The sequence below is a fragment of the Pollicipes pollicipes genome, unplaced genomic scaffold, assembly GCF_011947565.3.
Source record: "Pollicipes pollicipes isolate AB1234 unplaced genomic scaffold, Ppol_2.1 Scaffold_7231;HRSCAF=8579_pilon_pilon_pilon, whole genome shotgun sequence".
Taxonomy (NCBI): Eukaryota; Metazoa; Arthropoda; class Thecostraca; order Pollicipedomorpha; family Pollicipedidae; genus Pollicipes; species Pollicipes pollicipes.
The window spans coordinates 47339792-47356038 of NW_023597034.1; positions in this window are offsets into that span (position 1 = coordinate 47339792).

A 16247-nucleotide genomic window follows, 5' to 3' on the forward strand; every position below is an offset into this window, starting at 1 on the left:
TACTATTGTTGTATATTTTTATCAATCACAGTAGAAATGTTATATCAACTCTTTTTCTAATGGAATTTTTCCACCTTCGCCCTACGATGGGATGGCCTTAAAGACTCCCGTGATCTGAAAAATGAGAAAGTCAGAGTCATGGAAACAACATTGGAAAGCTCTCGTCGAACTGCAGCAGAAAGGTGTGGCCGAACAAGGGTGAATGTGACCCTTACCAAGTCAACTTAAGTCATACAGATCAAATTACCATTTAACAGACCCCCCCCCCCCCCGTTAGATCCAGAACTAAACATGCTACGGGCATGCTGAAAACAACGTTAAATGCTTTTTCAACCAAGCTATGTATATGGTCACCAGTGAACATTTGATTGAGTGATTTGCGATGCATCATGCTTGCTTTAAAGTGGTGAAGGCTTGCCTTGCCCCTGTTTGGCTCATTACCGAACTAAGCAAGCCACATCAGTAAAACACGATATTAGAAAGCTCTTTCAAGGCTTTTAAATATGTGTCATTAAGGTTTGAACCGCACAACCTTCAAAAGGTTAAATCCAGTCACAAATAACAAAATTGTATCTATGTCGGCTTTGAATAACCTGAGCATGGCAGAGTAGCCTGAACGATACGTTGCATTTAACATAGATGCATTTATGAGGATTACTCTAGAAAACCTCCTTGGAGTGTATTTCCTGCAAAAATATGCGGTGCATGTCCCTTTGTAGCGAAATGCTACCGACGTGACCTCGAGGAAAATATAATAAACCACGAACGGTCACGGTCAGCAACTTTTGAATTTTCACAACATGTAAAACCCATGATATTCACCTAGTGAACGAAGATTCCAGCACCGTGCTTAAACTATTCAGAAGTGATTTCGGAAAAACCTCAGGGGGCCCGCTGGTGCTCCCCTCACCCACTCTTCAGGGTGAGGGTTAACAAAACGAGTGCATTCATGCATTCAATACACGGATAAAATACGTTCCTAAACACAGTTGCTTTTGTGTTGAAATTTGTGCGCAGACACACGCCAGGGAAACATAAGAACATAAGAAAACTACGATCGTGTCATGAGTATAATGGGGTGATGTGGAACAATCGGTCGGTGATTTTTGGCGCGGGGGAGTCGATTTCTACGTCTACGGTTCTTTGAGCACAGATAAATCACGAACGCTTGCAGGAACACGAAGTTTTACCTGTTTATCTACCTGTACCTGTTTATCTACCAATTTTGCATCTTTTGTGTAAACTTTAAGTCTGATCTACCAAGATCATTGGCTTAGATCAGGTTAAAACGATCAACCCCTTAAAAACTTGCAACGAACATAACTTATTGCGGTTTACTCGCCATTGCTCAAACTTATTATAGCAGTAGAACATAATAGTACATACCGTTTGTATGTGTTATAGTTGTCGAAAAATGCGAGATCAGTGACTTGAAGTCAGGTCGATATTTGCTTTCTTTGGAAATCATGCAAATTTATGCGTATTTTTGTGTAGTTTTGGCATTTGTCTATGATGAAAAGAGTACTAGCTTACATTCCAACCATCATATGATCACAGAGGACATGCCCATGTCCCAGGTCATGACTTGTCTCTATGGGTACCTTCTGCAAAGCCTACGCGGAGCTCAAAATAAGCAGTATTGTTAGGTAATTTCTAACGCAGAATTAGAATAAGCCGCTGAAAGCACGTGGTATTATTTCAATGTTGATAGAGGTCACACTAGGTCATGCGAGGTCATTTAAGGTTAATGACTTATGTTGCTAGTAGCTGGAAAGTCTAGATGAACATGTGTGATGAGTGTAACCATCCCTTATCGTATTTGTGAAGCTTAGACGTCTAATTTCATGTAATATCGTGCATATTCTTAGTTTGTTACAAATACATTGTCACGTGTCGAATGGACTACGTGTAATGTAGACAAGAGCTATGCGATCATGAGTACCTGCAGATGCTTTTTGCCACCATAGAAATGTATTGTATTAGTCACATAGACCCAGTTAGCACTTTAAATTTGTTCATTTGGATGGTGGATATATTTGACCTAAATTGAAATCAAATGTCACTAGGTCAGCCTCAAATGGTATGTTTGTGCCTGGAATACTTTTGTTCCGCAGCTGCGCTCAATATAATAGCCTAAGTCAGAACCACATTATAAAGAAAGGAGTCGTTCTCGTAGGCTATTGGTAGAACAATTTTGAACGGTGACCTGATCTGATCTGACTCATACGGGTGAACAAAAATCGCCAGAATGGACTCCCTATAGTATTAACGTTCATTTGTGTGTCCTCAATATCCGCCTTGACGTGTAACGATAGGTTTTAACTACATCTACCGGAACGATCGTTTTATCTTTCGTAGCTTCTGGTGAATCCACATTTGCCCCAAGCTCAAAAATGTCCTGTTCGCATTGTCCATGGTTTGAACAGGCGTTCAAAACGGTGTGATTTGCTTTTTTCTCATATGGTGTCTGAAATTTTAAGATCCCAGCGGGGAGTCGAGCACCTCCCCCCCCCCCCTCCCCGGCTGAATGCGGTTGTCTTAGACACCCGGCCGGGCGCAGGTTAAAGGGGATTTGCTGCCTCTGCTGCCTTTGGTGGCCCAATGGTAAATGACCTAATTGTATGCCCAAAAGCTACGAATACGCTCCGGATTCAATTGGTACCTTTGTTTCTTTACCGAATGAGTTTTCTTAACGCTGTTTTAAGTTGGCATGCCCTTTTTGCCTGCGGATGGACTCTATGGGAGGCTAGGTGCGCAAAGCATTCTGTCTATCGTGATGGTACGTACGTCATGGTGAAACCGTGGCATACATTATGGCAGCGTGCCACTCCATAAAGTTACGGTCGCAGGTGAAGGGCAAAGGTTAAAATTGTTTGAATTGTTCGGGAATCTGTTGGCGGGGAAAGTCGATTTTCGGTGCCAGTCAGTTCGTTTTTTGGTGTCAGTGATAGGAACCAGTTCAGATAATCAAGTTGAAATGTCTTGAAGCTTTGCCAGTGTTGACTTCGCTCTACTATCCTGACAACAACAACGCCACCAAAACGTTGTTATGGGATGGGAACGCAAATTTTGTGCCAGAACTGGAAGAGTTCTGGCACAAAATCAATTCGAGAGAAGAGAAGAGATCAACTCGCACTTTGCACAACTAATTTTCTTATCAAAACCATCACAAATTTTCTGTAAACGCTGTGCGGAAAGCACTGGACTTTGGACAACCTGCATTTTCCTGGCTTTCAAGAATGAACATAGTAATTCTTCCATTCCCATGCTGCAATGTTTCCAAACGCCCCCAACCCTTGTACAAATGTTTTGCTGTGTTGGATACTTTAGCAGTTAAAGGCAGTAGCTTCTCATTTAGTTCTGGGCTTCAGTCCCTACCCGCCCCCCCCCCCCCCTCACCGACTTAAGGAAAGAAGAAGACCAAACCCGGGCAGAACCCCGTTTGTCAGCAAATTTTTGGAGCAGGATTCATAATTTTTGTGATTTAGTTCCCGCCCCCCTCCCCCCTCCTCTCTCTACTCGCGAAACCTCTCCCCTGATCAAAGCCACACAGTTTCGAGAGAGGGGTTTTGTATTTTTGCAGTACCGATGCGAAAATCAAACCACAACGGCAAAACAGGGATATTGAATGAAGCGATGGTACAAAGGTACCAAAACGACAATTTCACCAGTTTCGCATCCCTATGAAAATCTAGCAATCCGGAAAGGTAATGTGTTTCGAGGCCAATGTCAAGTCCTTGGTTCGTTGGTACACACGATTAAATCAATCAAACGATCTATTCTTCTCTGGACACGTGCCCACCGCGCCAACTTGGCGCATCCACTCCCGCGGACAAGGTTGCCGTAATCGGCATATTGAACGGCAGGATGGGCTGCCCACACGTGACGTCACTAAACCCGAGCACGAACACCACACCTCCCCCGGGTCGATCGGTAGATCTTGACCTTCGGGTCGACCTCTACCCTCTCCGGGGCTCTCCGCTGACGGTTGCCTCGACGCGGCGCCACCGTCCTGGGCTGGTCCGCAAACCGCACCTTCTTTGGAGCTGGTCTTGGTGCGACGTCACCGCGTGCGGGGCCGGATCGCCCTGCGTGGCGTAAACGGGCCGGTACATACGACTGAACCACCTGTTCCGCCACATGGTGCGACCGCTGGGGAACTTTACCAGGTAGTCCCTCATTCTCCCGATAGCCACGACTTCTCCCATTCTGTCCCAGAGTCCTGTCTCCTTGTCCTGTACACTCACTTTCGTGCCGATTCGCATCGGGTGCAGTGGCTTTGCTCGTTTGTCGTAGGCTGTAGTCGTCGCTCGTCACATCCTCCCCCTTTCGGTCGCAGTCCTCCGCAGCCTTCTGCCAAGCATTGTCGAAGGCGCGATGGTGCGTGGGGACCGTTGACCGAACTGGATGCCCGTAGAGGATCTGGGCGGGTGAGCGTCCGTCCACCCGGGGCGTGTTCCGGATCTCCAGGATGCCTCGGGCGAACTCGTTGGAGTCCGTGTTGCCGGCCACAGACGTCTTCTGCAGGAGTCGTTTGACCAGGTTGACTGCTGATTCCGCGTGGCCATTCACACATTCACATGACATCACCTACCGACTGCGCCATGTCAAGTCCTTGGTTTGTTGGCACACACGATTAAACTAATCAAACGATCTTTTCTTCTCTGGACACGTACACACCGCGCCAACTTGGCGCATCCCCTCTCACAGACAAGGTTGCCGTAATCGGCATATCGAACGGCAGGATGGGGTGTCCTACACGTGACGTCACTAAACCCGAGCACGAACACCACTTCCACAAAAGTATTTTGACGTCAATATTATCGTCGCTTGCATGCTACCAAATTTGTGCCAACTTGTAAGAGGTAGTTTTTAAAATGACATATTGACACACCTAAGTTTTTCAGGGGGGCCATCTTTTCAACAATTTTGACAATGTGTCCAGAGAATACAAGCAAACGATCTTTCCAACTTTTTGAAGAATTTTCTTATATCCCGACCTAGAGCTCAAAATGTTACGCAAGGCTTTCGAATGAGGGAAAGGGGTTCCGAAACACCCCCTCCCCTTTCTTTGCGACCTCGTACACGTTGTGCATGCACCGTGACTAAAGTATCATATGATTACACAACCCGGTACGCGCACGTCATACTTTTCTTTCCTGTCACACACTTGTCACTTCTCTTATCAGTAGATCACGTTCTGGCTGACTTTGTCATCAGCTGATTCAAAAACGAACATAGATTTGCCTTTTTAGGATTTTGTCACTGACTTCCATATCAGTGTTTCATAGTCAGTGTTCAAGCGTTTCAAGAAGCAGAGGCGCCCCTCCCCACTTCTGGGTCAGTTTGAGCTCTATAATACCTGTAACCTTTCGGACAGCTCATTATCAAATGGTCAGTGCATCGATATGCGCCTTGCCATTTAGTTCACGGTATCACTTGCATAGAGATCATCTAAATTTTCTGAAGACTAGACGGGTCAAATCCGTTTAAAGCTGCTCCGCGCGCCGCGAAGTGCGGTCTTCTGATTTCATTTTGGGCTGATGGAACCGCCACTTCGTAGCAGCGCCCCATTTTTGGCTCGACACTGCTGATAAAACCGATGAGAACTGCCCACGCCCAGGAGACATAGTGGGCCATCTTGCGGCGAGCCAGTCCCGGCGCTTGTGAGCCAACAATGCCCGAGCCGTGACGACCATCATTTGTAATCGGGCCGATTTATCGCGCCGCGAAGTCCCATGTGGCCACGACTCTGGCCACGACGACTCTGCGTGTCGCCGGCTGCGCTTCCCAAAGCGTCGGTCTTTCGCTGCGTACACGAGCGCAGTCATCGTCTGCACACGGGCGTCGACGGCTGACGGAGCTCCGAGTGCAGCGGGCAAGGGATGTGTGCTGTGCTGTCAGGACATCAAGAGGACGGGACATCCGGCGAGAACGCATCACCCCGCTGCAACCGGAAATGAGCGCGCGGAACCCGGGGGCGGTGCGGCAGTTTGAACGAGATGCAGGCGGGTTAGGTGGGGAACGCCGGCGAGTGTTGGTTGCTCGCCGTGCAGCGTGCGCTACAGTCAACGATGTTACTCAAACACGTATTTGGATGCTGACAGTACATGAGTTTGTACCGTAATTTGTGATATCCAAGGAGCATTCTGAGCTGGTCTAGTGATGTCATCTACGGCTGATTCTTACGAAGCGTAATAAAAGAAGGGAATCTGCACAGGTGGCAGAAGCCTGAGAAGAAAGATCTGAAGACAGGTGCACTCGCACAACGTCCTTTCATGTTCACGTACGCGACGAAAATCTTGCATCCCAAAAAGAAACCTTTTATCCTCGACAGGCGCAGTACAGCAGAGATATTGCCATTTTGCACGTCTTTATCCGGCTGGCAAAGCCGCGGCGCCACGGTCGTAGTTACCGTCATAATACTACTACCCGTATACGGGAGGAGCAGTACACAGAGCATCCACCAAAGTCACAAAACTGTCGAAATATCGCAGCACCGAGAGCAAATCGCTTGCGAAAAAAAGAGAAAACATGTGAATCATCAGGGCCAGGTGCATTGACTTGCAACTGTATTTAACGGAGCGATTTTACGGTGGACCTTACATCTGAGTGAGACGCACCCAGGGCTATATGATACGGCAGTTATCCGAACCTGACGAGCCGGCTGTGTGTCAGTTGAGTGAGAAGCACAACAGGCAGATGCAGCAGCCCCTTCCATTGGAAGTTATTAGCGCTAGGTCTATGCTGTCATATGGTAATGAATGGATGCCAATATGCTCTTTACCTGCCACCTAACTTTTTTGAGGTTTCTGTGTTTACCGATGGGTGTTTACCCAGGCTTGCTTCTATGTCCTGCATCAGGCGGTGACAAACTGAGCCTGCAGTTATGTTCACGAGGATGCCTGGGCACTGACGCCAGGAGCCCGGCAGTTGCCATATACTTCGGTATTATTTAAGCAACTTAGCTTTTTGTGCTTTACTTTTTTGAAAAGGTACCATCATTGCAGACTTGCTCGCTTTGTAAAGCGCTCAGGATGCTTCCGTAAGTTGTTCAGCACATTACCGATGAACATTATTCAAATAGATAAGACAGTAATGATAGCCTTATTCCTCGGAGAAAAAAACCCAGAGGAATGTAGATAAAGTTGAGCTGATATTTCGGCAACATGCCTTTGTCGACACAATAGCAGAAGTCTAATCTCCATTCTCCTGGTCCAGGTATATCTCCATTCTCCAGATTTTTATACGATGAATAACGCTATTACTACCGTCTTAGCTTGGTTGCTCCATTGCATTGGCTCATAGATGTAGGTCAGCGGGTCACCTACAACGTGACGATGGCAGTCAACAACGCGTTCCCATGACCGGGTACCAGTCAACAGCGCGTTCCCATGACCGGGCACCGTGGGCGGCGTCAGCGTACCTGACTGACTGGCAGAGATTGGCTCTCCAGTCAACGTCCGGGCCTGGCTGATATTGCGCTGCAGCCTGTCATGACCCACCGAATGAAGTGCTCCGACGAGGTCCGATGCCCTCATATCCGTCTGGTCTAGTCCGGGGCTTTGCTGCATGCTCCACCCGTGCGGAGCATTCTGAATTGCTGCGATTGATCCGTTGGGAGTGTGCGCAGCTGATATGAAAAGCTCCGCTCACGTATGTGGTTCGCTGAGCATCACGGGTCACGGTGGACTGGAAATTACATGGAAGGCGGCGAGCGTGACTGAATAGTGTCGGTGAGACTTCGGAGTGGCTGTCGCTTTGAAGAGTTGGTGGAGCTGTAGCGAGCTCGCTCATTTAGTCCAGGGCGTTATCTTTCAACCAATTCCGCTCATTGACACGCCGAGTACTTCCGGCAAAGGGCTCGCCATTTCTTCCGCCCCGGTGCCTGCAGAATCGACCCTACGTAGCCGGCTGGTGAGATTGCATTCCCACATCGCATGTATCCGATCCCGGCTTAACAAGGTTTTGCTGCTTTGCTCTGTGCCGCACGCTGCAAATGTGCGTTGAAATCAAATCAGTTTTGCGACAAGACGACGCCCGAGGGTGAAGGTAGCTATAGCGACGACTTGTCGAGCTCACCCAGGCAACTTGACCGAATTCCAAATGGCGTTGCGTGGCGCACGCGATTTCGCAAATGTTCTCTAAAAAACTAGCTGGCATTGTAGCCTTCATTTGGCATTTGGCTTGGCATTAGCCCATCGTACCCACTGTAGTCATCAAGACAGGAGAGCGAGCGTCCTTGGCCTCGCGTCTTTGAAGAGACATTCTTCCCTAGACTTTGATTAGAGGCACTCAGGGATTCCTGACAGCACAATAAGTGTCTTGTCAACGTCTGCATCGTCCAGAATTCAGCAGAGATTGTGCTGCACCAACGCGGACGCGGCATATTGCATCATATCTGCAGATGATCTCCGCCCCGTGTCTTTACTTACGAATGCTACTCATTCTGAAAGGTTATTGCGGAACTTAAGTCACGAGTAGAAATTCTAAAATAAATTGTGTTGAAGCATGTGCCCTTCGCGCAAATGTGTGAGAAGCAACACCCTCAATAAATGACGGGGTTTGGATAAAAAGGTTACAAAAAAGTTTGGTGAGAATCAGAAGCAGATCGATGAGGAAAAAGCGAAGTGCATCAAGTTAAACAATGATTGAAGTAAAAATGGACTCTGTCAAAGGGAAAAGGATCAAAAACGATTATAGCCCGCGGGATAAATTAACAGCGGCAAGCGTTGAGATGATCAAATCCAGAAATGAGAGCGCCACATTTTTCGACTGTCCTCATCGTAACTGGGATTAATGCATCCTAAATCTCAGCTCGGTGTTCTTTGATTCCTATCCTGTCGTGTTTTATCCACAGCCCATCACCACAGCCGTGTCTAACGCATTTTGCTCTTTGCCACTTTTAATTTTTGGGGTTTTTACTTTTGTCTTGCATTTTAACTTTTCAGCTATTTTCCCTGTTTTTCTGTTCGAGTTTTCGTTTTGTAACGTTCCTGACTACACCCCACTGCTCTTGCACCCCGCCGCACGGCCACGCGTGCTGAGTTCATTCGTTCGTAGACAGTTTTTGTGGGGATTGTTTCCCTTGACATAAACGGCATGCGGCTTTCACTAGTATCGGACATTGCGGTCGGGTGGTTGGCGTCTTCGGTTTTTCAGGAGGGACCGAGGCTCGTATGCTGTTCATGACGTGGTCCGATGCTGTGATGGGACCACTGCAATCCCGAAGACTCCATAAAGGGCTCGTTGCGTTCATTTTGTATTTGATATGTAATGGTCACTTTTACATTGATCCCGTTGTGGCTGGATTGACTCTGATGTACAGCTTATTTCCGGAGGGAGTCCCATTTTCAGAGCCACGATTTTATGTCTCATCATTGCATTTCGTTGTCCTGCATTCACCAGGTTTGTTTTGTATGGCATACAGGGTGAGGTGACCTCAAGGCAGATCTCAGTGTAGAATCAAGGTTATCTCTGTGCTTGCGGGCGCACTGGTCTAATCGCTTGCGAATGTTAAGTTATTTGAACATTTCGGAATCTCATTAGGAGCTCCGAGAGCTGTCAGAAGCGTGTCACTTTCGTCACCGAGCTCGTGTTTGAAGAAGCGCAACTCCAAACAAAGAGCTTTGCTTTAGCTGACGGCAAGTGAAGGATTTATTCCGGTAGTTGCCATCTGTCTGCATTCTCAACACCAGTATGAAAGTTGAAGTATAGTGACTTACAGAAACGTTCTTTCCATTTCGGTGCTCTCGTTCCGTTCGTCGTTGGCCTCACTTGAATTTATTGTGGCAGGGGATGTGACTAATGGCCTTTGCTCAAATCATAATTCGAAGCACTGGGTTGTTGTGCGATGGAACGGCAGCGAGTAGCAGCGGTCGGCACCAAGTGCGTCCACCCGCTCTCGGCCCCGGCCCTGCCTGCTGCCATATGATGGAGATGGTGGGGAGACATCGGAGGCCCGGTTTATGCTTACAGCTGTCCGTCTGCGCAGAGCCCTTCAACCAGAGCCGGGGTGTCTGTTCTGCTGCAACACCCACACGATGGAGTGGTCGTGTCACCCACCCCTGTTTGGAGAGGCGCGTGCGGCCTGCAGACCGTGACAAAGCCTGGCTCTTCTCAAAGCGCTGGAGCGAAGGCCCATTACCAAGCTTCCTTTGGGAACTGACGGGAAACGCCATACCGCGGGGCCTGAATTACCACTACAAGGGCGTGGGCTTCTGACCTACTGCCATCTGCTTTTCGGTTTCCACTCAACACCTAGGGTAAAAGAACGACACGCTTTCGCTCATGGCAGTTTGATGAGTTGAAAACACATGAGGATTGTTATTTTTCGAAACTATTTAACACCGCAGAGCTCCGGGACACACATCAGGGAACCTCTGCAAGACACGAATTAGTATCACACTGAATCTTTACCCTGGCACAGTTCGAATTGAAAGGAAAGGACCGAACAGTCCAGAGACAATTTAAGAAGCGGTGGATGTGCCTCAATATTCTACATTTGTTGTGCTATAGCTAATGTCAAAGCAGGCTAAAATGAAATGGACTTATGCACAATTTGGTGCGATTTTTTCTCTGGCGAATTGGATCGGGATGGATTTGAAAGTCTTGGAACATTCGGATTCACGTTCAGTACACCTCTAATCTGTCGGCTGCATTTGACTTGACCATGAAAATTCAACCCTTGAAGACCTCCACAACGTGCTGTGTCATGAACATGACCATCGTCTAGCGGCGCCCGAAATGATGGTCGGGTCTGGTATTGGAATAATGACATATTTTGGTGAGCTTGGCAACCGTTGACCACAAATGCTGACAGTCGGAATGAGCATCGACATGCACATTGAATATGAAATATATCGTTAATTTCTGGTGTTGGCAGGAACTCTACGATGCGAAAAACTCGTGCACTGTACCATGTTAAGTGCCTTCGGCTTCAGTTGGTGAACGGCATGGCTTCTCTATGCTGTTCTTTCAAACACCGGGTTTGTTTCTGAATTTGCTCTGGCGACATATTGATCCGTGAATTAAAGCGTGCTCAACCCGATCTTGCCGCAAGAGACAAACGCCGTGACATCACGAATTCAGCCCTCTCCGTCCTTCTGTCAATGAAACTTGGTGAGATTAAGTTACATTGAGTGGGATTTAAGAGACAGTTGGTGTGCCTGAAACATGTTTTGTAATACCAGGATAGGTGGTTAGGCCGGCTTTTTAGAATATGATACACACACACACACACACACACACACACACACACACACACACACACACACACACACACACACACACACACCACACACACACACACACACACACACACACACACACACACACACACACACACACACACACACACACACACACACACACACACACACACACACACACACACACACACACACGCACACACACACACGCACACACACACACACACACACACACACACACACACACACACACACACACACACACACACACACACACACACACACATGCATATATATATATGTATATATATAGCGTCCTCGAAGATCTCCTAAGCGGATTCCAGAGAGTCTCTAGATTGATCCGTTGGAAACTTCCACATCTGCTCATAGAAGATCCTACGTCGTATGGAAAGTGATGCCTAGATCGGTTCGCGGAAGGTCGGCTTGTGAAATATTTTTAGATTGGCGGCAAAATATTTTAGATCGGTTCGCGGCACATTTTAAAAATGTGCCGGAAACTGTGCGGCAAAATCGTGCCGCAAAATCGGTTTGCGGAAGATCTTCAGACCAGTTGGGGGAGAAATTCATACATGGACTGACTGGTGATCCCAGGGGCGACTTAGAGTGGATCTTCAGATCGAGTCGTAAAAAATATGCATTTGTTTAAAGTGATTTCGCCAGTCTGGTTAACGTACGATCTTGATGCAAACTCGCAAAAGATCTCAAGATGATCTTTTTCCAGCTTGGTTCGTAAAAGAATATTTAGGGCAGTTGGCAGGAGCTGTTCCAATCAACCGGCAACAAATTTTCCAAGATCATCTTGCGGGAGATCTCCACATTGGTTCACAAGAAATTGCCAGATTGGTTTGCAGATAAGTCATTCACCGGGAGCCGATCAATAAAATCGCACCAATCAAACAGAACATCTCAGGATCACTTCCAATAGCATTCCCGAACCGTTGATCACGAAATATATCGGGATCATTTCGCAGGCCTTCCGCCTGGTTTACTGGAGATTTCTACGTCGGTTCTCTGCTGACCCGGTCAACCGTTCACCGGGTGCCGATCAATAGCTGAACCGGGCGCCGGCGGCTGGGAGTCTCCCGACCAGCTGCGAAAACCCTTGTCCTCTCCCTGCGCCTGTTCCGCTGCGGCCGCCGACGAGCCGCCGTAGCCGGTTTTACGCGACGTCGTAGGAATTGAGGTCGGCCTGGCTGTCTGGATTCTCTGCGGTCTCCATCGGTAGCTATTTTTCGATGCGCGGAGTGACGAGGGTAGTGCGGCATGCAGATGCAGTGCGCTTGCGATGCTGGGGCATTTCTGGTGATATAGCATTCTGAATGACATGTTTTAAAAATGCATGACGTCTTTTGTATTCGATGGCGGTACTTGGTTGAACAAAGTCAACGACGAGACATAATTTTAAAGCGGGAGTGTGCAAGCTCCTTCAAAATGCGTAAAGGTGTTCCTCACTTTCCTCACTCTGCGTGAAAACTCCATCGATGTGTGCATAGCCTTTCATGCAGCCGCGCCGACTTTTAAATAACGCAAATAGCTGGGATTGACAGCTTCCGATAAGTCCACATCGCTGCCAGCGGATTGCAAAACAAAAGTAGTCCCGCAATGGCTCTTTTCTGAATGACTTGAATAGGTACTCTTCGGGGATCTCCACAATACGGGTGGAAGCAGCATTCAGGGCGCTGACCGTTGGATACGTGAATCGCAAACTTGTTAACTCAGGCCTGATTTCGCGACGATAAGATGACGGTCTTGTTCAGTGTTTCTCCGAGGGCCGAGTTAAAAGCGCTCCATGACGGCTGCCGCGTAGCGAACTTGCACGAACTTACACGCCAGGAGTTTGGTCGCCTGCTGACTAGCCGTGATATTATCTAACCTACCCAAGCGCGTGCGTGTTATGGCACGGAAATAAGTAAACGATGCTCTTGCAATGTTTCTGCAGTTTTTCCACTCGTCATACATTTCCGGAATTGTTGGACGCTGGTGTGAAATCCAGCTTTGACCTTGACTGATGCACGAGTGGTCGGCTTCAGTGCTGTTCGGGCGGTGAGTGATTGTTGATGCTAATTAGGTAAATAATAGCACGACACAATTTTTGAAACAAAACTTCACAACTCCGTTCGCCCTTACCTTTGCACCGAACTGAATGCTCTCTGTGAAAGAAGCAGCTAGATTCACAAGGTATTTTATTCACACCAAAACAAAGTATTTCTTCTGATCAGTGGACACCACCACGACCGCAGCATGACAAGTGCAGGGACGTCTCCGGCGTATCTGTGTTGTCGCTCACCGCGCACTGGGACAAGCAAAACCAATGCGCGCAGGGCGTCCAACTTAGGACGACTAACACTCTTTTTGAGTATCATCAGGCATACCGCCGTCCAGCGTCAGCTGGTTAGGTGCGTACTTCTGTCCAATCGGTTTCAAACCTTCTACGTCTGATCTGATCAGCTACGATGATTTGGCAATTGCATGAAGCCAAATCAATGAAACGCCACACGATCACTCATACGCCGCGACATTTTATCAGAGACGTGATAAACAATGCAAACAGAACGCGGCACGCAACGCGACTTTTCTGACACCGTCCATAGGCTTTGCCGCCAACCATCAGTGATTTATGCTAGCTGCCATATTGACTGCGTAATCAACATGCTTGAAAGACCATATGTTGATTTTGTTTGCCTTGACATTACTGGTCAATTAGATCAGACGCCTACTAAGATCCTCCGAAGAGCAGTTGCCAATCAGGTTGATGTTGAACAAGGGTTGGCACTCCGCCATATGGTTGGCCTTGGCTCATAATTAGTATGTTTAAATGATGGCTGCGGTGTTAATGGTTGGAACACTTCAAATGATCGACAGCGCGTTTCACTGGTACATGTGATATGTATCTAAATGTCGCTGTCGTCACATTAATGAGGAAGCCCAAGATGTCCGACCACACCGTCCGTTTACCTGTAACACATACTCTGGGGGCCGGAGAATGAGGCGCGCTCGGGCGGGAATGGGCTTAGTTTGGCCTAATGGGATCTCAAAAACTATCAGAGCTAGAGCCATCAAATTCACAGGGAAGGTGGGTCTGTATATCAGCCACCAATACTAGTATTTTAGATCCTTAGGTCATTACTTGGGCTCAAAAGATAAAAAAGTCAAAACCCAGGTTGGTGTCTTAAGGGCCCTCAGCCCTCCTCATGCAACCACCTTTAGCGTTGATGCCTATTCCAAGCAAAAGGTAATTAGCGTGAATTTTAGGTCAGTGGCCTTATTTAACCTTCAGAATGTCACTGTGAACAAACCTTCTATGCTGTACTCGTTTTTTTTAATTTGAACAAGCGTCAGGGTTTACGCCAGGCGGTTTGCTCCTAAAATAAAGGCTTGATCAGGATGAGCTAAGGCCAGTGATCTCTAACCATTTGAAGTCCAAATAAGATGTCGGTTGACGGTCTTGTTTTTTTATTATTTGAAATTAATTTGGTATAGGCGTTGAAAACTATCGCATAAAACAATCTTTTTGGTAAAAAAATAGTTTGGTTTTGGCTTCAGTCTAACCTTCACACCTAGCCCAAGGTCAATGCAAATAGTTTTATCTTGAATTTGGTGACGCGTTTGAGAGCCTATCTAAAAAATTATGGTGTCCTCTAAAACTTCGTTGTGGCATCAGCTTAAACGATTGCCTGGGAGCTTTTGCTGACATCCTTAACCCAACTCTGACCTGTCATAGTTCAGCAACCTTACAAGGTGCGTCTAATCTTGCCGAAAGACTGGCTTTAAATTGCCTATAATCGCACAAAATTTGGCGCGGCTGCGCCCCGCCGTTCAAAAGTTATCCGGGATGAACCTTGTGGGGGATCCGAGGGTATGTAAACACAGAACTTTCCTGAGCTGTGAGAACCTGTATCATATGTCCCCCACACTGAATCTAACCGCTCTCCAGACTCCGTAAGAACTGAACACCCTGACTATGGAATTGTCTGCGGCTGTGACTCTCCAGGTCTACCGGGGTTTGCGCAACTGACTACACTGCGATGTCGGATTTGTCCTGCGCGATAATTCACACACAACTTGCTTTAAGGCCTGAAATTTAAATGTTTCGACTCTTAGAGACACGCTCGGCTGGGCAGACGGCATCAAGTTTCGCCCACCCCATTAGAGCCCGCAGCCTAGAGGCGGCCATGCAAAGGAATGAAAGCAAAACCAATGGCGAGTGATGTTTGAAATGTATGTGTCGCTCTACGTCTCCGCTAATCAATATAGCTTAACTCGTCGGGATTTGATACATGAATCAACGTAAAGCAAGGATTACATCTGATTGTATCTACTTGATGTGATTTTTATGTTTGTTACAAGCATTACATTCACGATGAAATAAGCTCAATACCTGGCAATGCCATTCCATTGTAACTGCATGATTCAGGCACTTACTTCCCAGCTTTCCATTCCTACAAAAAGCGTCAGGATGCTTTCCTGAAACAAATGTCCAACATCGACTTCGACGAGTATCGACATCTACATAATGTGTCAAGTGTCAATGGATCACTGTAGATCACCCTGACCGTGGTTAAATGAGGTGAATGGCGGAAAATGAGGCAAATGAGGTGTTCGCATTCGCCGGGCGTCTTGTACAGATTATGGAATATTTTTGAGACGGTAGTCGCATTGTTGGTAACAATAAGACAGAACTGCAATCAAGTATAATTTCTGCTCATCAGAAACATCATTATTCTTTTCTTTAAACGGGGAATAACGTCACGCTCTTGTTTCCCAATTATTCCGCAAAGCACTCGGGAACCGATGACTTACAGCCATATTTCGGGGGTATACGATCTATTCTGTCCTTTGAAGTCCTTAAGCGGTAGGAACATCTACCGATTTCGGTTCTGATGTCATACAGCTGCGGACCTTACGCGAGTACCGTATGAAATGGAAGTATCTACTGATTGGATGCCTTGAACTGCATAGTGCATACTTATGCCTGGTTTGGACGGAATGAATCAGAAATTTCCGAAAGGCACGGAT